Source organism: Balaenoptera physalus (genome assembly GCF_965194825.1).
Source record: "Balaenoptera physalus genome assembly, chromosome: 2".
Lineage (NCBI taxonomy): Eukaryota > Metazoa > Chordata > Mammalia > Artiodactyla > Balaenopteridae > Balaenoptera > Balaenoptera physalus.
The window spans coordinates 33,251,810-33,278,290 of record NC_138883.1 but is presented as its reverse complement, the minus strand read 5'-3'; the positions used below and the strand labels follow the sequence as shown (position 1 = coordinate 33,278,290).

At 42.4% G+C, this 26,481-nt stretch overlaps 1 long non-coding RNA gene across 1 annotated transcript; it reads right to left on the bottom strand.

Annotated features, from left to right (window-relative positions):
• Positions 1–9,570: 9,570 nt before the first annotated feature.
• Positions 9,571–17,351, bottom strand: LOC309655976. Its single transcript, XR_014261097.1, has 2 exons — positions 10,377–17,351; positions 9,571–9,664 (listed from the first exon to the last, which is right to left on the bottom strand). It is a non-coding gene; the product is annotated as an uncharacterized lncRNA (long non-coding RNA).
• Between the last annotated feature and the right edge of the window lie 9,130 nt (positions 17,352–26,481).

Here is a 26,481-nt window from a genome sequence, read left to right as displayed (position 1 = left end):
CTTGCACAAGGTTGCCAGGGAGATGAACATATTGAAAATTTAGGAGCTCGGTCCCCCGCCTCAAGGTCCTGTGCTAAATCCAGACCTGTAAATATAGCAATGGAGGACCTGCCCCCGCCTGCTGGCTTCTGCTGTTCCCAGAAGTACTCCCAGTCCCTGGTGATGGTTACCAGGACACCAGCTGTAACCAGGTGCTCCCGTGGCCAAGAAGAGACTCCCCCACACCCCTCCTCTGAGGGCCTGCGGATAATAAGCAGGAAGCGGCTGAAGGGGATGGTGGCCCACATGCCTTTTCTTTGCCCTGCCTGTTTCCTGGTGATCAGGGCCGACTGTTGGGGGGCAAGGGGAGGTGGTCACCTCCCACTATGACTCATCACTATGTAGCCAGTCTAGTCTTCCTCCAGCCCCATCCCACCCCAACACTCACACACACTACACAGTCAGGAACACATACACTTACACACATTCAGACATAGTCTCACATATTCATATACACTCACACATACACACAAGCACACACCTACACTCACCTGCAGTGCACCCACACTCACACACACACTCATACATATTTATGAACACTTGCACATGCTCACTCTCACCCACCCACACACACCTTCAGACACACACATACATGCTCACGCCCATTCATACACATATTCACAAGAACCTGTAAAAAGTGCAGTACATGAAATAGTTTTAGGTTTTTCACACATTAAAAAAAAATTTAATAGTTAGGGACTTGTTTTAATATTTAATAGAGAAAAATGACAACCCTATCAAACTAGGGATTTCACAGCAAAGATTGTTTAGGACAAAGCTAAAAGAAGTTTGGACAAGATTTAAGTAAAAGGGAGTGAGTTGGTTTAAAGGGAAATGCTGAGTAAATAATGGCAAAATTTGTGTGAATGATCCCCCAAAGTCCTCAGAAACATGGTGCTGATGGGAGTAGAGGGTGAAGGCTCTGTATGGAACGTGTGGGGAGAGGAGGCATGCCAGCCCTGAAGGGAGACTCGGGGAAGGAGAAATTTATCAATTTTTTCTTTTACAGCTATTGCTTTCTGTGTCTTATCTAAAAAATCTTTAGACTTATCTAAAAAATCTTTAGACTATCTAAAAAGATAGTCTCCTATGTTCTTTTCCAGAAGCTTTAAAGTTTTAGCTTTTCATGTTTAGGTTTGTGATACATTTTGAACTAGTTTTCGTGTGTGGTACGAGATAGGAGTCAAGGTTCATTTTTTTATAAGTAACTTGTTATTCCAGCACAATTTGTTGATATAACTTTCCTTTACCCATTGAATTGCCTTGATGTCTTTTTCTTTTTTTTTAATTAATTAATTTATTTACTTTTGGCTGCATTGGGTCTTCTTTGCTGCTCGCAGGCTTTCTCTAGTTGTGGTGAGCAGGGGCTACTCTTTGTTGTGGTGCGAGGGCTTCTCATTGCGGTGGCTTCTCTTGTTATGGAGCACGGGCCCTAGCTGAGTGGGCTTCAGTAGCTGTGGCATGCGGGCTCAGTAGTTGTGGCACATGGGCTTAGTTGCTCCGTGGCATGTGGAATCTTCCCGGACCAGGGCTCGAACCCATGTCCCCTGCATTGGCAGGCGGATTCTTAACCACTGTGCCACCAGGGAAGTTCTGATGTTTTTCTCAAAATCAATTGACTGTATTTTGGTGGATCTGTTTCCGGACTCTCCTGTTCCATTGGTGCATTTGTTTATCATGTGCCAATACCACACTGTCTTGATTATTATAGTTTTATCATAAGTCTTCATATCAGGTAGTGATTTGTTCTACAAAATTTCCTTCTTTTTCAAGATTATTTTGTTTATTACAGGTCCTTTGCATTCCGATATAAACTTTAGAATCACCTTCTCCTGATGGGATTTTGATTAGGATTGCATTGAATCTATTGCATTGGATTTGAGAACACTGACCTCTTTATAGTATTGATTCTTTTAATCCATGAACATGGTATATCACTCTACTTACTTAGTTCTTTAATTTCTCTCAGCAATGTGTTGTTGTTTCTAGTGTACAGGTCTTACACTTCTTCATTTAAATTATTCCTAGGTATTTTATGTTTTTATCTGTCTGTCTGTCTCTCTATATATACATATATATCTATTTTTTTAGATTGTGTGCATTTTAAAAATGACCTAAATGTCATTGTGTTATGGATCTCATTCTGTTTCTTAGTTTTTACTCTCCATCCAATATTTTAAGATCCATCTGTGTTGCTGTGTGTACATTTAGTTCACTATTTGCAACTATTGCATTATACTTCTTTTTAAAAAGTATTTATTTATTTATTTTTGGCTGCGTTGGGTCTTTGTTGCTGCATGCGGGCTTTCTCTAGTTGTAGACTACTCTTTGTTGTGGTGCGTGGGCTTCTCATTGTGGTGGCTACTCTTTGTTGTGGTGCGTGGGCTTCTCATTGTGGTGGCTTCTCTTGCTGCGGAGCACGGGCTCTACGTGCGGGGGCTTCTGTAGTTGTGGCACACAGGCTCAGTAGTTGTGGTGCACGGGCTTAGTTGCTCTGTGGCATGTGGGATCTTCCCGGACCAGGACTCGAACCCGTGTCCCCTGCATTGGCAGGAGATTCTTAACCACTATGCCACCAGGGAAGTCCCTGCATTATACTTCTGATCGATATTCTGTGTCTGCCCCTTCAGCTTCCTCCTTCCTGCTATATGCTCCCTTGCTCTCCAAATTTCAATTGGATTGGCCAACAGGGGGCATTATCAAGAGATAAGAGGGCAGGAAGAGAGAGGTCAGGTATTTGCTCCCTGGCTCCTTTCTTGCTAGTCCAGTTTGTCAGTAGCTGCATTTCTCCACGTAAGCCACAGCTTTTGTCAGGTGGCCCTCCCTTAGGACTCCAGTTCTGGTTGATTCAGGTTGTTCTCGCCACTTGCCCCTCTTGCTAGAGATTGGGGCTTTACCATTCCTTATTGGTTTCCCTGAATCATGCCCATACCTTGACTGAAGATTATCTTCAGTCACCTTTTTTGAGCCTGCATCTGGTTCCTGCAGGGACCCAACTGATAACAGTAATCTATGGTGTACATCAACCACACTTTACCCATTTATTTCACTGAGACAGACCTTCCCATGCCCCTGGTTCTTCATCATCCTTAAACATTGCTATGTTGGGGCTTCCCTGGTGGTGCAGTGGTTAAGAATCTGCCTGCCAATGCAGGGGACACGGGTTCGAGTCCTGGTCTGGGAAGGTCCCACATGCCGCAGAGCGACTAAGCCCGTGAGCCACAACTACTGAGCCTGCGTGTCTGGAGCCTGTGCTCCGCAACAAGTGAGGCCGCGACGGTGAGAGGCCTGCGCACCGCGATGAAGAGTGGCCCCTGCCTGCCGCAACTGGAGAAAGCCCTCGCACAGAAATGAAGACCCAACACAGTCAAAAATAAATATAAATTAAAAACAAAACAAAACAAAACATTGCTATGTTGAACCACTTCATGCAGTTTTATACAAACATGCAGCAGTTTCAGAATTTACATAGGATACTTGCGCAGGAGCAGGTCCTAGGTAGGTCTATACCTCGTTTAACTAGACACTGACTGGTTATGCTTCAGAATAGCAGCATCAGCTGATCTGCTCACCTAAATTTCATGGGAGTTCCTGGCCACCCATGTTGATACCAATGCTGGATGTCACTCAGCTTTCTAATTTTGCCAGTTTATTAGGTGTAAAGTGAGATCTCATTGTTGTTTTAACTTGCATTTGTCTGATTACTCATGAGTTTCAGCATCTCTTCAAGTGCTTTTTAGTTTTTGGATTTTCTCTTTTGCAAAGTCCCCATTTGTACTCTATCATTTTCCTCAGGGATTTAAAATTTAAAGCACCACGTAGGCAGCAGTGGGCAAGCTTGGCCTTTGGGAAGTCTGTTTGCAGTGTTTACACTTGGCAAATGTTTCCCCTGCCTTTCCTCTACCCCTTACTCCCAATGGATCCCCATTTGCTGCCTAACCCTCTCCCCCGCCCCTCAGCATTGACCTTACCAGTACAGGTGCAGCCACTAGCTGAAAAGTCACTCAATCTCAGACACTCAGCCTTTTTCATCTATAAAATGGAAATTGGCATAATTACCATGAGTAGCTCGTTTATTCATTTAAATGAGCTGGACACTAGGCAGGCCTCCTGGTTATAGATACATGCCCTTGAGAAACTCATGGATAAGTATAATCCAATGAAGCTAATACTACAAAGGCAGTCTGGGCTAGATGTGGTAGGTACAGAGAGGTCGTTGTGAGATACAGTATGTGAAGTCATTTTGAATAATAAACAGAATTGCTAGCATTTAAGCACTTGGAGTGTGCCAGGCACCATAGCAACTGCTTTACATACATCGTTTTATCTAATCCTAACAACAACCCTTTAGCAGTGGTTCTGAAAGTGTAGTTTGCTGGCCCCTGGGGGGTCCCAAGACCCTTTCAAGGGATCCTGAAAGGTTTAGAGTATTTTCATTATAATACTAAGATATTATTTGCTTTTATACTGTGTTGACATTTTCATTGATGGCACAAAAGCTATGGTGGGCAAGACTGCTGATGCCTTAGCACGAATCAAGGCAGTGGCACCAAACTGTACTAATGGTCATTGTTTTCCTCACCACCACATAGCTGCAGCAAAAAGATTCCAGTTTCACTGAAGAATGTCCTTGATGAAGCGGTAAACATTATCCATCTTATTAAATCTCCCCCAAGTACATGTTTTACTCTTCTGTGTGACAACGGGAAGTACACAGAAAGCACTTCTGCTGCCTTTCAACGACTGTCTCAGGGACTAGTACTCATATGACTGTTTGAGTTGTGAGCTAGATTAGACGCCTTTCTCCTGGAACATCATTTTTATTCTAAAGAATGCTTGACGGACAAACCATTGTTCTTCATATTTGGATGTTTGGCAGACATTTTGTTGAAAATAGACAAAATGAGCCCTCTACTTCAAGGAAAACAACAGTATGATAGAATTTTGGAAAACTTGTATCTGCCACTATGATCTTGACAGCTTCTCATGCTTAAAGACTTTTCTGATGAAATCGGCAGTGATATTAGGCATGTGATTTTTCTAGGTTGATAATGAGATGTGTCAACTTTCGGAAGATTTGCATATTCTATAAAAAATACTCTCCAAATGACTACTGCACAAAGTTATGAAATCATGCATAGGAAAAAGATCCACTTAAAGTATAAGATAGACCCATGGATTTTAATATGACAGACTATGAAAAGATTATCGAGTAGTTCAGATTTCCTGCTGTAGGAGACCTTTAAGGAACTATCACTTGCTGATTTTTGGTATAGTGTCGAAGAAGACTATCCACAATAATTTGAAAGGGCCACTGAAGTATCAGTACTTCTCCCTTTTCCAACTACTTTTTGCATGAGGTTAGATTGTCTTCATATATTTCAACCAAAAGCACATATTGCAGCATAATGAAGGTAGAACAAATATGAGATTCCAGCTTGCAAAAATATAAAAGAACATTATTTTTTTTCTCAGTAAATCTTTTGTTTTGGAAAGTACAAATAACTTTGAAAAATTAAAAATAACCATGTTAACATGTAATGGGTTGGATGTTTAAAAAATTTATTTTATTATTTTTTATTGAGGTTTAGGTGAGTTACAATATTAGTTTCAGGTGTACAACAAAGCTATTGTTATTTTTAAATTAATAAATAAAGATGTTTTAATTTCTCAGTTTTAATGTTTAATATGGTAAATCTATGAGTAAATAAATATATAGGTATAAATAATATGGTAAATATGTGGATATCTAAATATATAGCTATAACCTACACACATAAAAGTGCTATGGCCTTTATACTCTGTGTTCATACTGTTGTTTTCCTTGAAGTGGCAGGTCCTGAGACCAAAACTGCTGCCTTAGAGGTAAAGTTATTAACCAAAATCTGTGGCTGAGGAAACTGAGGTTTAGAGATTAAATCGCTTGCCTGGGTCACATAGTCCCTAGGTGGTGACACCAAAATCCAAGCTCTGTTCACTCCACCATGCAGGGCTGCATTGCCATGTATTGGCAAACAGGAGAAAGGCCTCCTGCAGCACAGAGAGCTCTAAAAGGAGAGACTGTGGGCCTCAAAAACAGCAGGTGCATCTGAGTTGGGGTGAGGGATCCACACAAGGAACAGGGAAAGCCTCTCAGAACAGGTGACACCCAAGCTGGACTTTGAAAGAGTAGGATGTTGACAGTTCAAAAATTATGCAAAGACTCCATAAAATCAGTTTGTTTTATCTCAACAAAATCCAGACCTGGGATCAATGAGGACAACCTGATGGACTTTGGTTATTTAAAGTTTCAAAGTCATGACCCTGGCTTATATAAACTGTCTCCTTCCATTTGTATAGGCTCACAGCTTACTAATGAAGCACTTCTGCTCAGGTCGTTTAATTTAATTTCTATGAAAGCTTTGGGTGGGAGGTTGGGCGAACATCATTGTTCCCATTGTACAGAAGAGGAAATTGAGGCCCCAACAGATTAAGTAAGAAACTGATCAGTGTGGGGACTGATGACATATGAGACAGGGGGAGGAGAATAATTATTTTTACTCTATATCTTTTTATGCCTATTGAATATTACACATGTGCATGGATTAACTATTCAAACAAACACATTAAATGTTTTTTGTAAATGAGGTCAAGAAACTTTCCGGAGGTCACAGAACTAATAAATGATGGAACACTGGGATTCCAGCTCCAGTCACTTGGTTCCAGAACCACATCTTAACCATAATGCTTTCTGGCCTCCTAGAATATGCTATTTTCTGACTTCAAAAACTGGGAAGCACAGACAGAAATGGAAAATATTTTTATAATTATTAATAATAGCACTGGACAGAGGGCCTTTGAGAGGCTGAGACTTGGGCATGTCAGGAGCTGCTTTTGTCTAATTAATGGTGGTAAGTTAGGCCAGTTAAAAGGGGAGGGGGCACCATCCTTGGACACTAGGGAAGGGCAGCTCCTCTCTCTAGCCCCATACCGATCAAGCAGAGAGAGCTGGTCCACTGAGAGAGCAGGTGAGAGACGATGGACCACTGAGACCTATGGAGGCGGGTCACCCACTGACCTGCTGGTTCCCAAATCCAGATTCCCTTTTGTCCTATTAACCACCACCTAGAACCAACTAGGTGCTGGATTTCTGCTCCTGGAAACTAACCCAGTCCTGACAAGAGTCCATGCATTAGGCACTTGCTGGGCCATGTTCTTTGCTTTCACACTTGATATGCTTCTCTGGCCAGGATTATTACTATAGCCTCCCAGCCGGTCTTCCTATTTCAGGCCTTGCCCCTCTGTTTATTCTCTACACAGCAGCACACACAGGATGATTCTGCTAAAATGTCAGTCAGATCATGACACTCCTTTGAACAAAATGCTCTAGTGGCTCTATCTCACTCAGACCAAAAGCCAAAATCCTTTCTACAGCCTGCAAGACCCTGAACAATCCAGGTCTTGACTCCTCTGACCTCATCTCCCACCACTCTTCTCTCACTCGGCCACAGTTACATGTGCCAGAGAGAGTCCAGACATAAACTCATACACCTATGGTCAGTTGATTTTCTATAAGGTTGTCAAACCATTCAATGGGAAAGAACAGTCTTTAGAACAAATGGTGCTGGGACAACTGAATATCCACATGCAAAAGAATGAAGTTGGGTTCCTACCTCACACTATATTAAAAAATTAACTCAAAATGGATCAAAGATCTAAATATAAGATAAAACTATAAAATTCTTGGATACAAATGTTTGTGACCTTGAATTATGTAATAGTTTCTTAATTATGACACCAAAAGTTCACAAGCAACCAAAGGGGGGAAGAGTAAATTAGACTATTATGCATCAAAGGACACCATCAAAAAGTGAAATGAAAAAACACAGAATGGGATAATGTATTTACAAATCATGTATCTGATAATGGGCTAGTATCCAGAATTCATATTGAACTCTTAAGCTCAACAATAAAATGACTAACAACCCAATTTAAAAATAGGCTTTGCAGGGTTTGAATAGACATTTCTCCAAATAAGATATAAAAATTGCCAGTGTCATTAATCATTAGGAAAATGCAATTCAAAACCACAATGAGATACCACTTCACACCTACTAGAATGACTATAATACTCTTTTTTTCTTTATAAATTTATTTTATTTTTGGTCGCGTTGGGTCTTCGTTACTGCACGCGGGCTTTTCTCTGGTTGCTGTGAGCAGGGGCTACTCTTCGTTGTGGTGCACAGGCTTCTCATTGTGGTGGCTTCTCTTGTTGGAATCACGGGCTCTAGGCACGTGGGCTTCAGTAGTTGTGGCACACGGGCTCAGTAGTTGTGGCTCGCGGGCTCTAGAGCACAGGCTCAGTAGTTGTGGCGCACAGGCTTAGTTGCTCCACGGCAAGTGGGATCTTCCTGGATCAGAGCTCGAACCCGTGTCTCCTGCATTGGCAGGCGGATTCTTAACCACTGCACCACCAGGGAAGCCCACTCTTTTTTAAAGAAACAATGAAAGTGGAAAATAACGAGTGTTGGCAAGGATATGAAAAATTCAGAAGCCTCATACTTTGTTGGTGGGAATGTAAAATGGTGCATGTGGCCACTTTGGAAAACAGTCCTTGCAGTTCCTCAAGAAGTTAAACAGAGTTACCATATGACCTAGCAATTCCACAAGAGAATTGAAAACATATGTTCACACAAAAACATGTTCATAGTGGCATTATTTGTAATAGCCAAAAAGTCGAAATAACCCAAGTTTCCATCAACTGATGCCTGGATAAACAAAATGTGGTATGTCCATACGATGGAGTATTACCCAGCAATAAAAAGGAATGAAGTATTGATACATGATACACATAGATGTACCTTGAGAATATTACGCTAAGTGAAAGAAACAAGACACAAAGGCCACATAGCGTACTATTTAATTTATATGAAATGTTCAGAATAGGCTAATCCATACAAACAGAAAATAGATTACTGGTCAACAGGGGATGGGGGAAAGGGGGAATTGAGAGGTGTGGGGTTTTTTTTGGGGTGATGGAAATATTCAGGAATTAGGTAGTGGGAATGGTTGCACAATGCTGTGAGTATAGTAAAAACCCAATATATTATACACCTTAAAATGGTTTAAATGGTGAATTTTATGTTATGTGGAATTTATCCCAATATAAAAAATTTTAAGTAAATTGATTTTTTTTAACATCTTTATTGGAGTATAATTGCTTTACAATGGTGTGTTAGTTTCTGCTGTATAACAAAGTGAATCAGCTATATGTATACATATATCCCCATTTCTCCTCCGTCTTGCGTCTCCCTCCCACCCTCCCTATCCCACCCCTCTAGGTAGTCACAAGCACCGAGCTGATCTCCCTGTGCTATGTGGCTGCTTCCCACTAGCTATCTATTTTACATTTAGTAGTGTACATATGTCCATGCCACTCTTTCACTTTGTCCCAGCTTACCCTTCCCCCTCCCCATGTCCTCAAGTCCATTCTCTACGTCTGCATCTTTATTCCTGTCCTGCCCCTAGGTTCTTCAGAACCATATATATATATTTTTAGATTCCATATATATGTGTTAGCATACGGTATTTGTTTTTCTCTTTCTGACTTACTTCACTCTGTATGACAGTCTCTAGGTCCAGCCACCTCACTACAAATAACTCAACTTTGTTTCTTTTTATGGCTGAGTAATATTCGATTGTTTATATGTGCCACATCTTCTTTATCCATTCATCTGTCGAAGGACACTTAGGTTGCTTCCATGTCCTGGCTATTGTAAATAGATCTGCAATGAACATTGTGGTAAATAACTCTTTTTTTTTTTGGCTGGTAGATCTGTATAATTTTCTACACATTTTTTCCTAAAATTTCCCATAGTCTATGTTTTCATAATTTCTTTTTTTTTTTAAACATCTTTATTGGAGTATAATTGCTTTACAATGGTGTGTTAGTTTCTGCTTTATAACAAAGTGCATCAGGTATACATATACATATATCCCCATTTCTCCTCCGTCTTGCGTCTCCCTCCCACCCCCCCATACCACCCCTCTAGGTGGACACAAAGCACCGAGCTGATCTCCCTGTGCTATGCGGCTGCTTCACACTAGCTATCTATTTTACATTTGGTAGTGTATATATGTCCATGCCACTCTCTCACTTCGTCCCAGCTTACCTTTCCCCCTCCCTGTGTCCTCAAGTCCTTTCTCTACGTCTGCACCTGTATTCCTGTCCTGCCCCTAGGTTCTTCAGAACCTTTTTTTTTTTTTTTTAGATTCCATATATATGTGTTAGCATACAATATTTGTTTTTCTCTTTCTGACTTACTTCACTCTGTATGACAGTCTCTAGGTCCAGCCACCTCACTACAAATAACTCAATTTCATTTCTTTTTATGGCTGAGTAATATTCCATTGTATATATGTGTCACAGCTTCTTTATCCATTCATCTGTCGATGGGCACTTAGGTTGCTTCCATGTCCAGGCTATGGTAAATAGAGCTGCAATGAACTTTGTGGTACATGACTCTTTTTGAATTATAGTTTTCTCAGGGTATATGCCCATAGTGGGATTGCTGGGTCATATGGTAGTTCTATTTTTAGTTTTTTAAGGACCTCCATACTGTTCCCCATAGTGGTTGTATCAGTTTACATTCCCGCCAACAGTTCAAGACTGTTCCCTTTTCTCCACACCCTCTCCAGTATTTACCGTTTGTAGATTTTTTGATGATGGCCATTCTGACTGGTGTGAGGTGATACCTCATTGTAGTTTTGATTTGCATTTCTCTAATGATTAATGATGTTGAGCATCCTTTCATGTGTTTGTTGGCAATCTGTATATCTTCCTTGGAGAAATGTCTATTTAGGTCTTCTACCCATTTTTGGATTGGGTTGTTTGTTTTTTTGATATTGAGCTGCATGAGCTGCTTGTATATTTTGGAGATTAATTCTTTGTTAGTTGCTTCGTTTGCAAATATTTTCTCCCGTTCTGAGGATTGTCTTTTCATCTTGTTTAGGGTTTCCTTTGCTGTGCAAAAGCTTTTAAGTTTCATTAGGTCCCATTTGTTTATTTTTGTTTTTATTTCCATTTCTCTAGGAGGTGGGTCAAAAAGGATCTTGCTGTGATTTATGTCATAGAGTGTTCTGCCTAGGTTTTCCTCTAAGAGTTTTATAGTGTCTGGCCTTACATGTAGGTCTTTAATTCATTTTGAATTTATTTTTGTGTATGGTTTAGGGAGTGTTCTAATTTCATTCTTTTACATGTAGCTGTCCAGTTTTCCCAGCATCACTTATTGAAGAGGCTGTCTTTTCTCCATTGTATATTCCTGCCTCCTTTATCAAAGATAAGGTGACATATGTGCATGGGTTTATCTCTGGGCTTTCTATCCGGTTCCATTGATCTATATTTCTGTTTTTGTGCCAGTACCATACTGTCTTGATTACTGTAGCTTTGTAGCATAGTCTGAGGTCAGGGAGCCTTATTCCTCCATCTCTGTTTTTCTTTCTCAAGATTGCTTTGGCTATTCGGGGTCTTTTGTGTTTCCATACAAATTGTTAAATTTTTTGTTCTAGCTCTGAAAAATGTCATTGGTAGTTTGATAGGGATTTCATTGAATCTGTAGATTGCTTTGGGTAGCAGTCATTTTCACAATGTTCATTCTTCCAATCCAAGAACACGGTATATCTCTCCATCTGTTTGTACCATCTTTAATTTCTTTCATCAGTGTCTTATAGTTTTCTGCATACAGGTCTTTTGTCTCCTTAGGTAGGTTTATTCCTAGGTACTTTATTTTTTTGTTGCAATGGTAAATGGGAGTGTTTCCTTAAATTCTCTTTCAGGTTTTTCATCATTCATGTATAGGAATGCAAGAGATTTCTGTGCATTAATTTTGTATCCTGCTACTTTATCAAATTCATTCATTAGCTCTAGCAGTTTTCTGGTGGCACCTTTGGATTCTTTACGTATAGTATCATGTCATCTGCAAACAGTGACAGTTTTACTTCTTTTCTGATTTGGATTACTGTTATTTCTTTTTCTTCTCTGATTGCTGTGGCTAAAACTTCCAAAACTATGTTGAATAATAGTGGTGACAGTGGGCGACCTAGTCTTTTTCCTGATCTTAGTGGAAATGGTTTCGTTTTTTCACCATTGAGAACGATGTTGGCTGTGGGTTTGTCATATATGGCATTCATTACGTTGAGGTAAGTTCCCTTTATGCCTACTTTCTAGAGGGTTTTTATCATAAATGGGTGTTGAATTTTGTCAAAAGCTTTTTCCGCATCTATTGAGATGATCATATGGTTCTTCTCTTTCAATTTGTGAATATGGTGTATCACATTGATTGATTTGCATATATTGAAGAATCCTTGTATTCCTGGGATAAACCCCACTTGATCATGGTGTATGATCCTTTTAATGTGCTGTTGGATTCTGTTTGCTAGTATTTTGTTGAGGATTTTTGCATCTATGTTCATCAGTGATATTGGCCTGTAGTTTTCTTTCTTTGTGACATCTTTGTCTGGTTTTGGTATCAGGGTGATGGTGGCCTTGTAGAATGAGTTTGGGAGTGTTCCTCCCTCTGCTATATTCTGGAAGAGTTTGAGAATAATAGGTGTTAGCTCTTCTCTAAATGTTTGATAGAATTCGCCTGTGAAGCCAGCTGGTCCTGGGCTTTTGTTTGTTGGAAGATTTTTAGTCACAGTTTCAATTTCAGTGCCTGTGATTGGTCTGTTTATATTTTCTATTTCTTCCTGGTTTGGTCTCAGAAGGTTGTGCTTTTCTAAGAATTTTTCCATTTCTTCCAGGTTGTCCATTTTAATGGCATGTAGTTGCTTGTAGTAATCTCTCATGATCCTTTGTATTTCTGCAGTGTCAGTTGTTACTTCTCCTGTTTCATTTCTAATTCTACTGATTTGAGTGTTCTCCCTTTTTTTCTTGATGAGTCTGGTTAATGGTTCATCAATTTTGTTTATCTTCTCAAAGAACTAGCTTTTAGTTTTATTGATCTTTGCTATTGTTTCTTTCATTTCTTTTTCATTTATTTCTGACCTGATCTTTATGATTTCTTTCCTTCTGCTAACTTCGGAGGTTTTTTGTTTTTCTCTCTCTAATTGCTTTAGGTGTAAGGTTGGGTTGTTTATTTGAGATGTTTCTTGTTTCTTGAGGTAGGCTTGTATTGCTATAAACTTCCCTGTTAGAACTGCTTTTGCTGCATCCCATAGCTTTTGGGTCATCGTGTTTTCATTGTCATTTGTTTCTAGGTATTTTTTTATTTCCTCTTTGATTTCTTCAGTGATCTCTTGGTTATTTAGTAGTGTATTGTTTAGCCTCCATGTGTTTGTATTTTTTTACAGATTTTTTCCTGTAATTAATATCTAGTCTCATAGCGTTGTGGTCAGAAAAGAAACTTGATATGATTTAAATTTTCTTAAATTTTCCAAGGCTTGATTTGTGACCCAAGATATGATCTCTCCTGGAGAATGTTCCATGAGCACTTGAGAAGAAAGTGTATTCTGTTGTTTTTGGATGGAATGTCTTATAAATATCAATTAAGTCCATGTTGTTTAATGTATGATTTAAAACTTGTGTTTCCTCATTTATTTTCCTTTTGGATGATCTGTCCATTGGTGAAAGTGGGGTGTTAAAGTCCCCTACTATTATTGTGTTACTGTCGATTTCCCCTTTTATGGCTGTTAGCATTTGCCTTATGTATTTATGCACCCTTATGTGTTGGGTGCATAAATATTTACAATTGTTATATCTTCTTCTTGGATTGATCCCTTGATCATTATGTAGTGTCTTCTTTGTCTCTTGTAGTAGTCTTTATTTTAAAGTCTATTTTGTCTGATAGGAGAATTGCTACTCCAGCTTTCTTTTTTTTTTTTAATTTTATTTATTTATTTATTTATTTATGGCTGTGTTGGGTCTTCGTTTCTGTGCGAGGGCTTTCTCTAGTTGCGGCAAGTGGGGGCCACTCTTCATCGCGGTGCGTGGGCCTCTCACTATTGCGGCCTCTCTTGTTGCAGAGCACAGGCTCCAGATGTGCAGGCTCAGCAACTGTGGCTCACGGGCCTAGTCGCTCCGTGGCATGTGGGATCTTCCCAGGCCGGGGCTCAAACCCATGTCCCCTGCCTTGGCAGGCAGATTCTCAACCACTGCACCACCAGGGAAGCCCCCTCCAGCTTTCTTTTGATTTTCATTTGCATGGAATATCTTTTTCCATCCCCTCACTTTCAGTCTGTATGTGTCCCTAGGTCTGAAGTGGGTCTCTTGTAGACAGCATATGTATGGGTCTTGTTTTGTATCCATTCAGCCAGTCTATGTCTTTTGGTTGGAGCATTTAATCCTTTTACATTTAAGGTAGTTATCAATATGTATGTTCCTATTACCATTTTGTTAATTGTTTTGGGTTTGTTATGTAGGTCTTTTCCTTCTCTTGTGTTTCCTGCCTAGAGAAGTTCCTTTAGCATTTGTTGTAAAGCTGGTTTGTGGTGCTGAATTCCCTTAGCTTTTGCTTGTCTGTAAAGGTTTTAATTTCTCCGTCGAATCTGAGTGAGATCCTTGCTGGGTAGAGTAATCTTGGTTGTAGGTTTCCCCCTTTCATCGCTTTAAATATGTCTTGCCACTCCCTTCTGGCTTGCAGAGTTTCTGCTGAAAGATCAGCTGTTAACCTTATGGGGATTCCCTTGTATATTATTTGTTGCTTTTCCCTTGCTGTTTTTAATATTTTTTCTTTGTATTTACTTTTTGATAGTTTGATTAATATGTGTCTTGGCATGTTTTTTCTTGGATATATCCTGTATGGGACTGTCTGCGTTTCCTGGACTTGACTATTTCTTTTCCCATATTAGGGAAATTTTCAACTATAATCTCTTCAAATATTTTCTCAGTCCATTTTTTTTTCTCTTCTTCTTCTGGGACCCCTATAATTCGAATGTTGGCGCATTTAATGTTGTCCCAGAGGTCTCTGAGACTGTCCTCAATTCTTTTCATTATTTTTTCTTTATTCTGCTCTGCAGTAGTTATTTCCACTATTTTATCTTCCAGGTCACTTATCTGTTCTTCTGCCTCAGTTATTCTGCTCTTGATTCCTTCTAGAGAATTTTTAATTTCATGTATTGTGTTGTTCATCATTGTTTGTTTGCTCTTTAGTTCTTCTAGGTCCTTGTTAAATGTTTCTTGTATTTTCCCCATTCTATTTCAAAGATTTTGGATCATCTTTACTATCATTACTCTGAATTCTCTTTCAGGTAGACTGCCTATTTCCTCTTCATTTGTTGGGTCTGGTGGGGTTTTACCTTGCTCCTTCATCTGCTGTGTACTTCTCTTTCTTCTCATTTTGCTTAATTTACAGTGTTTTGGGTCTCCTTTTCTCAGGTTGCAGGTTCGTAGTTCCCATTGTTTTTGGTGTGTGCCCCCAGTGGGTAAGGTTGGTTCAGTGGGTTGTGTAGGCTTCCTGGTGGAGGGGACTGGTGCCTGTGTTCTGGTGGATGAGGCTGTATCTTGTCTTTCTGGTGGGCAGGTCCGCGTCTGGTGGTGTGTTTTGGGGTGTCTGTGACCTTATTATGATTTTAGGCAGCCTCTCTGCTAATGGGTGGGGTTGTGTTCCTGTCTTGCTAGTTGTTTGGCATAGGGTGTCCAGCACTATAGCTTGCTGGTCATTGAGTGGAGCTGGGTCTTAGTGTTGAGATGGAGATCTCTGGGAGAGCTTTCGTCATTTGATATTACGTGGGGCCGGGAGGTCTCTGGTGGTCCAATGTCCTGAACTCGGCTCTCCCACCTCAGATGCTCAGGCCTGAAACCCGGCAGGAGCACCAAGACCCTGTCAGCCAAATGGCTCAGTTTCCATCTCAGAGTCGGCCTCTTCAAGGAAGCTGAACTAAGTCAAGCAGCCATTGTATGCGCAGGGCACTGCTGTGGAGCAGGGTTGGCAAACTTCTTTTGTGGAAGGAAAGATAGTGCTTTTGGATTTGGTGGACCATATGTTCTCTGTCGCATTTACTGAGCTCTGCCTTTCTAGTGTGAAAGCAGCCATAAACAATACATCAGTCAATTGATTTTTTAAAAAATCTTCCCATAAAAAAATTCCAGGTCCAGATGGCTTTAATAGTAAATCAGACCTAACATTTAAGGAAGAAATTGAATCAATTCTACACAGAAAATGAAAAAAAAAAAAAAAAAGGAACAGTTCCTAACTCATATTTTGAGGCCAGCACTACGCTGATACCCAAATCAGAAAAAAGTTTGATTATAAGATCGCAAGAAAAAAAACGAATCCCTAATGAACATAGACCCTTAACAAAATTTTAACAAATCTGGCAATAGATAGAAAGGGAAATGAGGCATGACCAAATCAGTTTTATCCCAGGAATGAAAGGTTTTTTTACCACTTGAAAATTAATCAATGTAATTCACCATACTAGCACAACTGAAAAGAAAACCAAACAACTATATGATCATCTCACTTGAGTTATAAATTTTTTTGACAAAATTCAAAAGCCATTCAGTAAACAAGAAATAGACAGGAACTTTCTTAACTTGTTAAAGGACATCTATGAATAATCTCCAGCCAATATAATACTTAATGGTGAAAGACTGAATGCTTTCCCCCAAAGATTGGGTAAAGAACAAAAATGACCACCTCACCACTTCTTTTCAACACTGTACAGGAGGTCCTAGACAGTGCAATAAGGAAAGTAAAACAAATAAAAGCTATACAGATTGAAAAGGAAACTATCCTTATTCAAAGACAAAATGATTGTCTACTTTGGAAGTCCTAAGGTACCTACAAAAAGCTATCAAAACTAATAAATAAGTTTGGCAAGGTCACATGATACAAAGTCAATATACAAAAATCAAATGTATTTCTATATATTAGAAATAAATAGTTAGAAATGAAAATATAAAAATACCATTTATAATAACACAAAAACTTGATTTCTCAGGGATAGATTTAACATAATATGTGAGGAACTCTCTACAGGAAACTATAAAATATTCCTATGAAAATTTTAATAAGACCCAAGTAAATGAACATTAAATGGACAGATAACACCATGTTTATGGATCGAAAGCCACAATATTGTTAAGATATCAATTCTCCTCAAATTAAGCTATTTTTCAAAAGCAAGTTGTTCAAAGCAATCCCAATAAGCTGCCAGTTTGCTTTTTTCTTTTTTTTTTCCCATAGAAATTGACAAGCTGACTCTAAAATATATGTGGAAATTTACAAACTGCTATATATAAAATAGATAAACAACAAGGTCCTACTTGTATAGCACAGGGAACTATATTCAATACCCTGTAATAAATCATAAAGAAAAAGAATATATATATATATATAAAACCGAATCACTTTGCTGTACACCAGAAGCTACCACAGCATCGTAAATCAACTATACTTCAATACAAAAAGTTAAAAATTAAATAAAAAATAAAATGTATGTGGAAATAGAAAGTACCTAGAATAATCAAAACAATTTTATAAAAGAAGAACAGGGAATTCCCTGGCAGTCCAGTGGTTAGGACTCCACGCTTTCACTGCCGAGGGCCTAGGTTCAATTCCTGGTCAGGGAGCTAAGATCCCATAAGTTGTGCAATGTGGCCAAAAAACAAAAAAAAAACAAAGCTGGAAGACATCTGATTTCAAGACTTATTACAAAGCTACATAATCAAGACAATGTGGTATTGCTATAAAGATAGACATATAGATTAATGGAACATTATAGAGCCAGAAATAAGCCAATACATATACAGTCAGTGACATTTTTTTACAAAACTGCCAAGGTTATTTTATGGATAAACAATAATATTTTCAACAAATGGTGTTGGAACAACCTGATATCCATATGAAAACAACTAACTTCAACCCTTACCTCACACTTTATACAAAAGTTAATTCAAAATGAATCCTAAAATACAATTGATTTTTGTATATTGACTTTGTATCATGTGACCTTGTTGGACTCACTTGTTAGTTTTGGCTAAGGAGATGGGCAGTTAGGATGGGGGAAAGTGGGGTGGGGGTCGTGTGAGGCTGGCTAATTTAGAACAGGTGGTCAGGGAAGACTTCCTGGGAGAGGTGACATCTGAATAGATTCAAAAGAGGCAGGGGAGCCAGTCATGGCACTCTTTGAGAGGGGGAGTCGGTATCTCCTTGAGCTGCCCAGAATTTGCACTCACGACAATGTTGGCAGCAGAAGCAGGGGGCTGAGCCCAGGTCTGACCCCAGAAACAGCCTGAGAGAAGAGGCTTCTTTGGGGTGGGGGCAATGCAGGCTGTAACTGTGGGCACCAAGACTGATTTAGGTAGCAGGCTGATGGCCTGGAGAAGCAGGTGCCTATTGTCTGGGTAGAGTGGTGCACGGAAAGTCATTTGTCACTTCCCTAGGGTGGCAGTGACACCAGCACCCTAGCTGGGGTCCCTGTAGCCTCCCTGATATCCACTGGGACAGAGCATGTCACAACATGATACTTCATATATTCATTTACTTATCTGTCATCTGTGTCATAAAAACATGAGCTCTATGGGGACAGGAACCCTCAAAGAACAAGCAGGTGACTGCAGTTTCCAAGTGATGAGCAATCTGGCAATCCCTCCACAGCCCCCCAACCCTGTGATTATCCTGGGATTCCTGGGGAGGAAGTCAAAGTGTAGGGCCAGATGGCCAGGCATAGAGGTGGTTCAGGCCCTAGGAAAATACTTGAGCCAGGGGTGATTAATAATTCCCATCCCACACAGTGAAATTGGAGACTAGGTTGCATATCCTTTACTTCATTTAATTCTCACAAATGTCCTCTAAGGTAGATTACACTCTCACCGTTCCCAGATGAGGAAGCCCCAGCTCAGAGTTTAGATAACTTGTCCAAGGTCACGTAGCTGATAGGTGGCAAAGCTGCTTCTCTCCAGGGCGCAGGGTCTTTCTTTCCACTGAGCTACATACGTTCCATGATGCTTGGCAGGATGAGCTTTAGAATAGGGTTTGAAGCCACGGGTGGTTGTTATGGTGATGGGGCGGGATGGCGAAGGTGAGCTCCAACGGGTGTCCTGAGTGGCTGCTGGCACCTGTTAGACACCAGGAACCCTTGGGCAGGAGAGGAGACTTGGGTCGGATCCTGCTTCACTCAGGCAGCCATCTTGCCCTGGAAACACTGAGGATCACGCGATCCTCAGATTTGGCCAAAGGTCCCAGGCCCAAGAGCAAATCCATTCAAACGGAGGGAGAATCATGTGACAAAGGGGATCATTAGCCAAGGGCCTAGCTTGGAGCACCTGTGAATTCACAAGTCTAACAGCACACACATTGAGTCATCAGATACAAAGCACCTGGTACTGTGTCTGACACGCAGCAGGTACTCAATCTCTGGTTGCTTTTATTATAATAAAGACAATTTCCTTATGCAGAAATTAAACTGGAAGCTGAAGTTTCTTCTGGGCTGAGAGTTGGAGAGCTCTTCAGGGCCAGGGCTGTGGGAACCAGAGGAAATTTGTTCCTAATGAGGGTTCTGTGGAAGCTCAGCAAGTAGTTCTATCAAATTAACAGACCCAATGGACACAAGGGAGCAGATTTCTTCCTGAGCCTGGGCCCTGCCATCCCTCGTCCCTTGGAAATCAGATTACTGGGCTGGCAGGGCCAGGGAGGAAACTGAACTAACACAATTACCAGCCCCAGCTTGTCCATCTCAACCTGGGAAAAGGGCAGGGAGGAGGGGAAGGCAGAGGGGAGTCAGCCTCTCTCAGGAAGTTACAAATCCAAGAAAGCGGACAGGATGAGCCCAGCCCTGCTGCAGAGCCCCATCTCCACTATCCCTTCCTGAGATTAGTTGTCTCATCCCCATGCTGTTCCCACGGAGCACCAGTGACAGAGGCCTCTGTCCTCCCTTGGAAATCAGTGTGGTAATTCCTTTTATAGCTAGGATGCCATCCAGCCTCGGCTTGAATCTCCTTAGTGATGGGGTGTTTGTTTCCCATCAAGGTCTTCTATTCCATTATTGATGCAAAAGCAGCCAACTGTAGGCAAAACCACTGACATCTGGTCTTAGATTTGCCACAAACCAGATGTAGAGCCTTGGGCAGGCTCTGGCCCCCATATCCTCTCCTGTAAATGAGATCTGTGACCCTGCGGGAAGCACTGTGCTCGTGTTCTCCGTGTCCTTCCACGCTCTCCCACTGTGAAGTGAGCTGTGATTTTCCAGGTGCACTCTGATGCATAGAAGCACATCAGCCCGTCACGGTCTCAGGAGTTGACGTGGGCGTTGCCCAGGCCGTGGTGGTCCAGGCAGAGCCACCCGTTTCAGACTTTCCTTCAGCGACTGCAGGAAGCTGCTCTTGCCTTATCCCCAGATGGGAGCAAGGCAGTGTGTTGCTCTGACTGATGATGAGGGCTACCTCACCGCCGTGGAGGAAGCCAGCCTGAGACAGAGCAGACACACATGGAGGGCAGAGCCGAGAGAACTGCAGGGAAGAGGATAGAGGCCTGATAAACCTGCAGGCCACTCTATCCCAGAACTTTTCAGCTACGGGAGAGCCAATAAATCACCATCATTGTTCCATGCAGTTTAAGCCCCATTTTCTGTCACTTGCCACTACTAGTCTCCTAATGGGCAGAGACTCCTTTCAGGCTTAAAAGTGTTGAGATTTTTCCTAATAGGATATCGGCTTCTCTGCATTTCCATGCGACTGTCGTTACAGCACTGGACATACCCACTCTGTTTCCAAAGGAAGGGAGACTAGGAACCTGCTGAGAGATTCTCTCATCTCCCACCTAGGTCAGTAAGCTAGGAGGGTTAGGAATTTTTCTCGGCCCATCCACAGAAAATGATGCAGAGGAGGAGGAGGAGGAGGAGGAGGAGGAGGGAGTCTCTACCGCTCAGCTCATTACTGAGCCACTGCATTCATTCCCTTTTTCTGCTGCTGCCAGTTTAAGCTGGGTTTCTGTCATTTGTACCCAAGATACCTGACTCCTAAAACCATTCCACCCATCTTTGTTTCCCAGCACCCACCACTGTCTGGCACATAACAGACTCTCAATTAAGATTATGCTTTACTTCCCATGATCTGGAGCCTTCTACCAATTTTGCCAAATTCAAGACTGTATTAGTATATGTGGTTGTCTCTTTGGAGGAGCAGGTCAAATTTTTGGAAGGCAGGTTCAGCAAACATCTCTCAAGTACTGTGTATGTGTTAGGTACAGTGCTAGGTGTTTTCACATACATTACTTCATTTACTATCCCAAACTGCTCTAGGTAATTTTATGCCCATTTCTCAGAGAGAGAAACTGAGGCTCAGAGAAGTTAAGTAGCAAGTTAAAGTCACCCAGCTAATACTGACAAAGCCAGGAAGGAAAGATATGTCTTCTTAGAGTTACACTGCTGACTGATGATAAACTTACTTTTAGTTAATAGAACACCAAAGGCCCTGAATGTCCCTTCCAAGTTCCATTGTGAGGAAACCCTCCACCCCAGGCTGGCAGTGAGCCTCTTTGGGCAGTGGAGGACATGGTCTGCATGTAGCTGGTCAGTCCTGCCCTGGAGTCAGCTTTGACTCAGTTCCAGGGAGCCTTTGGCCAGTGCTGGGTTTTTAAGCCAGAAGGGCCAGAGGCAAATGCGCACATTTGAGGGCAATGGCCCATGGGCAGGGTTAAGGTAGGTGAACCTCGCCCAGTTCCCTACGAAACCAGAAGCACAAAGAGGAAGGACCCATGGGCAACCACTTAAGCATACCCTCCCCCTCCTGTTTGTCTTTGTAAAAGTCTCTATTGAGATATAATTCACATATCATAAAACGTGCCCATTTAATGTGTAAAACAATGGTTTTTGACATATATACTCAGTTGTACATCCATCACTACAATCTAAGTTTAAAACATTTTCATCACCCCAGAAAGAAACCTTACACCCATTAGCAGTCACTCCCCATTTCCCCTCAACCCCCCTTTCCCCTTAGGGCTAGGCAACCTTAATCTACTTTCTGTTTCTTTAGATTTGCTAATTCCGGACATTTTATAAAAATGGAATCACACAATATGTGGTCTTTTGTGCAGGCTTCTTTCACTTAGCATAATGATTTCAAAGGTCATCCGCGTTGTAGCATTAATTAGCACTTTATTCCTGTTTATGGCCAAATATTATACCATTGTATGGATATACCACTTTCATGTATCCATCAGTTCATGGACATTTGGGTTGTTTCCAATTTCTGGGTATTAGGAATCATTCTGCTATGAACATTCATGTACAAGTTTTAGTGTGGTCCTGGTTTATTTATGTATTCACCTTTGTTCCCCAATCTCATGTTCCTTCCCACATAGGTAACCGTTCCAGTTTACATAATGTGTATCTTTTGTTTTATGTGTTTATGATGTGTGTTCCTCTTGTGTGCGTGCATTTTTAATTTACACATGTGGTGGTATTATGTTGCAGTCCTTATTCTGTACTTTCTTCACTCAGCTCTGTGGTTTTGGGATCCATCTATGTTGCCATGAGCACTACGTCTGGTCCATTGTGCCGTCTGCTGTAGGTCCTTGGGGGATGGGCTACTACCACATTTTGGACCTCCACTCCCACTTTATTGCCCACTTCCCTGGCACCACATGCAAACCCACAGTGGAATCTGGTATGTGTCCCCTTCAGAACCTGGGTGAGAATGTCTAGAACGTATGTCCAGGAGAGGATTGCTGGGACATATCAATAGAATATGTGCATACTTACTTTGAGTAGCGCCCGACTGTGAACGGTCTCCACTGCTGGCAGGCAACAAGACTGGGGCTGCAGGGAATCGGAATTGTTCTTTTCATCCATTTTCCCCACATGGAAATAATAGCCAAATCAGATACTCGCCATCCTGATTTGCAAAGCCTCAGGACACCAGTACTGAGATGCACCGTGCCTACTGAAGGACAGAGATAGACACATCTTTTTATTTCATGTCTCACATCACTTTGCCAAGTTTCTAGGATACTGTCTCCATTTAAACATCCTGGTCTCATAAGGTGAAGTTGTTCTTTATCTACCCCTTGTGGATGAAAATTCTGAAGAAAAACTACTGTTCCAAAAACTTTCTTTTGTTCTTGGGATGCAAACATCTTTGACCCTACAATGACCATTTTCGTGTTCTGTAACTGGGGAGGAAATGTTGGGAGGGAATTGGCTCCTTAAACCCTCCCCAGCACTAGGAGTACCAAGGAACTGGGAAGAGAAGGGAGGATTCAAGGGATCAGCTGGGAATTTTCCCTCGGATTTCTGGTGACTTCCTAGAGAGAGATTAAAATCCTTATGGATAGTGGAAACTGTGAAATTTCTTCCCTGGGGAAACTTCCTACATTTTGGGAGGATCAACCATCTGGGCAAAGCTCAGGGTTAACACATCACTGTGGGTCTCCTGCGGGAGTGGTTTCTTTTTAAGGGACTCGCTCAGAGCTTACCCTACATCCCTACACCCAGGGGTGCCTCTTTTCACACAGCAGATAGGCGTCATCCGAAGTCTTTTGCCAAGAATCCATTTGTATGTAATGTGAATCCCTTTGTCCTCATTTTGGTTTGCTAAGTGTGGATTTCTCATAATTGTCTTTTCCTAAGTGAAGGCCATACTCCTACCAGACAGACCAAAGCTCCGTTGGACAATCCCAGTAAGTCACTGGAAGCGTGGGGCGGACAGCGGGGAGGGGTCGCGGTGGCTGTGAGGGTCTAGTCTCCCTCTGCCTGTGGCCACTTCGTTCCCCTCACTGGCTTCTGGTTTTCAAATTCTAGCTCTGCGGAGTGGCTTCTGTGGCTGGCTCTATTTGGAAGTATTTAGGACAAAGAAAGAACCCAGCATTTCAAAACACTGAGCTTTATTTCCATGTCACTTTCTCGTAAATGCTGAGAGGGAATAGAAGAGGAGATGACACAGCTGGAGAAGTCACCAGGACTTCCTACTTCCATTTTTCCTTGACATTTCACTTAATACCGGCACCATGGACATGAAGCTAAAGGTCAGCAGGTCACTGGACCTGGAAGAAGACAAGATTATGATGACAATAGCAGCTCTCTTTACCCAGTGCCTACTTCATGATGGATGTTGTGCTAGATGAGATATATATATATACATATATACACACGCACACATATATATGTACATGTATTTATATATATATATATATATATATATATATATATATATATATATATATATTTTCCCCACTAACCCAGACAGTAACATTGCAAGGTAAGCCTCATCTCTACTTTGTATAGCCTACAACCCCAGGCTACCCTGGACCCTCACAGTACCCCCTACCATGGCCCTCATCTCTCCCTGACTCACTCTTCTGCTATTCTAAGGTGGCTGGGCTCTGACTCAGAGCATGGGGGAAGGAGGTTTCTTGGCACCAGCAAGGGACGCAGAGCTCAGGAGACAGTTTAGAGTTAGAATAAGCTTGCTAGTTCCCTCTCTGCTGGGACTGAGGGGAAGCAGCAGCAGGAGAAAAATGCCCAGAAGTGGGCGGAAAGGGGCAAAGGAGGGTCTGATCACCAGAAGGCAGGGATGGTGCAGAAGCTGCTTCTCAAATCTCACCCTCTGATCTCACCCCTGCCTCACAGAGCAGGACCCACAGTGTGTCCAAGTGGGGAGGACTGAATGCCAGAAGCAGCGTGGAAAACTGGGCAGCTGAACCTCTCCTAGGCCTTGAAGTCACACTGAGGACTGAGAAGAAGAAAATCCCTGTGACTGTCAGCTCAGCAGGTGTCACAGATGTGTGCTGAGCTCAAGTTTTCCCTCCACGCCTGCCTCTGCAATGACCTGGTCCTTGAGCTAAATGCTGCTCATAAGAGGGGAAAGGAAGGGAGACTGGGGAGGGGAACGCTCTGGGGAGGGAGCCCATAGTGCACTTGGTGTGGCGGCAAGGAGAGCATGAAGGAGCAGACCCCGGGGCTCACATGCCTCCTTTTCTGGACTGGGAGCTCCACTGGATGGGGCTGGCAGAACCACGGTGTGCAGCGGAGCAGGTGGTGCCTCCCACCGCGCTGGGAGGTGCCAGTCATGTAGACCACAGTGTGAATGGCAACCCCTAGGGTTAGGCACTCCACAGGCTGCAGGCTATAGTAGTCCTGCCCTCCGGGCCTAGAGAACATCTTAAAGAGGCTACCGGCTACTCTAGATTTTGAAGGTGGGAACACTCGGACTTGAGCACCGTCCAGGAATTGAAGAGGCCTCCCGAAGAGGCCGTCATCGGTCATAAGGTCAAGTGTTACTGGCAAGGGCCTGGCCAGAGATCTTCCTGACTGCCAAGGCCTTGTCTCTGGCCCCAAAGGCACCCAGGGCTGAAATGGTAGAGTCCTTGATCTTTCCCTGCATCAGCAACCACAAGAGCCAATCCCCATTAAAAAGAGAAAGTCTATGGACTTCCCTGGTGGTGCAGTGGTTAAGGATCCGCCTGCCAATGCAGGGAACACGGGTTTGAGCCCTGGTCCGGGAAGATCCCACATGCCGTGGAGCAACTAAGCCCATGCACCACAACTACTGAGCCTGCATGCTGCAACTACTGAAGCCCATGTGCCTAGAGCCCGTGCTCCGCAACAAGAGAAGCCACCACAATGAGAAGCCTGCGCACCACAATAAAGAGTAGCCCCTGGGCTTCCGTGGTGGCGCAGTGGTTGAGAATCCGCCTGTCAATGCAGGGGACACGGGTTCGAGCCCTGGTCCGGGAAGATCCCACATGCCGCGGAGCAACTAAGCCCATGCGCCACAACTACTGAGCCTGCATGCTGCAACTACTGAAGCCCACGTGCCTAGAGCCCGTGCTCCGCAACAAGAGAAGCCACCACAATGAGAAGCCTGTGCACCACAATAAAGAGTAGCCCCTGGGCTTCCCTGGTGGCGCAGTGGTTGAGAATCCGCCTGTCAATGCAGGGGACACGGGTTCGAGCCCTGATCTGGGAAGATCCCACATGCCGCGGAGCAGCTGGGCCCGTGAGCCATAATTACTGAGCCTGTGTGTCTGGAGCCTGTGCTCTGCAACAAGAGAGGCCGCGATAGTAAGAGGCCCGCGCACCGCGATGAAGAGTGGCCCCCGCTTGCCACAACTAGAGAAAGCCCTCGCACAGAAACGAAGACCCAACGCAGCCATAAATAAATAAATAAATAAAATAAAAAATAAAAAAGATATCTTATAAAAAAAAAAAGAGTAGCCCCTGCTCACCGCAACTAGAGAAAGCCCGTGTGCAGCAACGAAGACCCAACACAGCCAAATAAATAAATAAATAAATAAATAAATAAATAAATAAATAAAGCCTAAGTAATCTCGGACACACATGAGCCAATCCTCTTGAATGAAGTCAGAGCTTTGCCTCTTAAGCCTGCTGCTCCAACGGTTCCATCTATTTCCTAAGTTCGACTGCTTTCCAAAGGAGACCCCAGAGGCATGCTAACCAGTGGTCCTCTGTCTCTTCACGTCCCCATCCCTCCTCCTGGTTCCCCCTGGCTCCTGTTGTCCA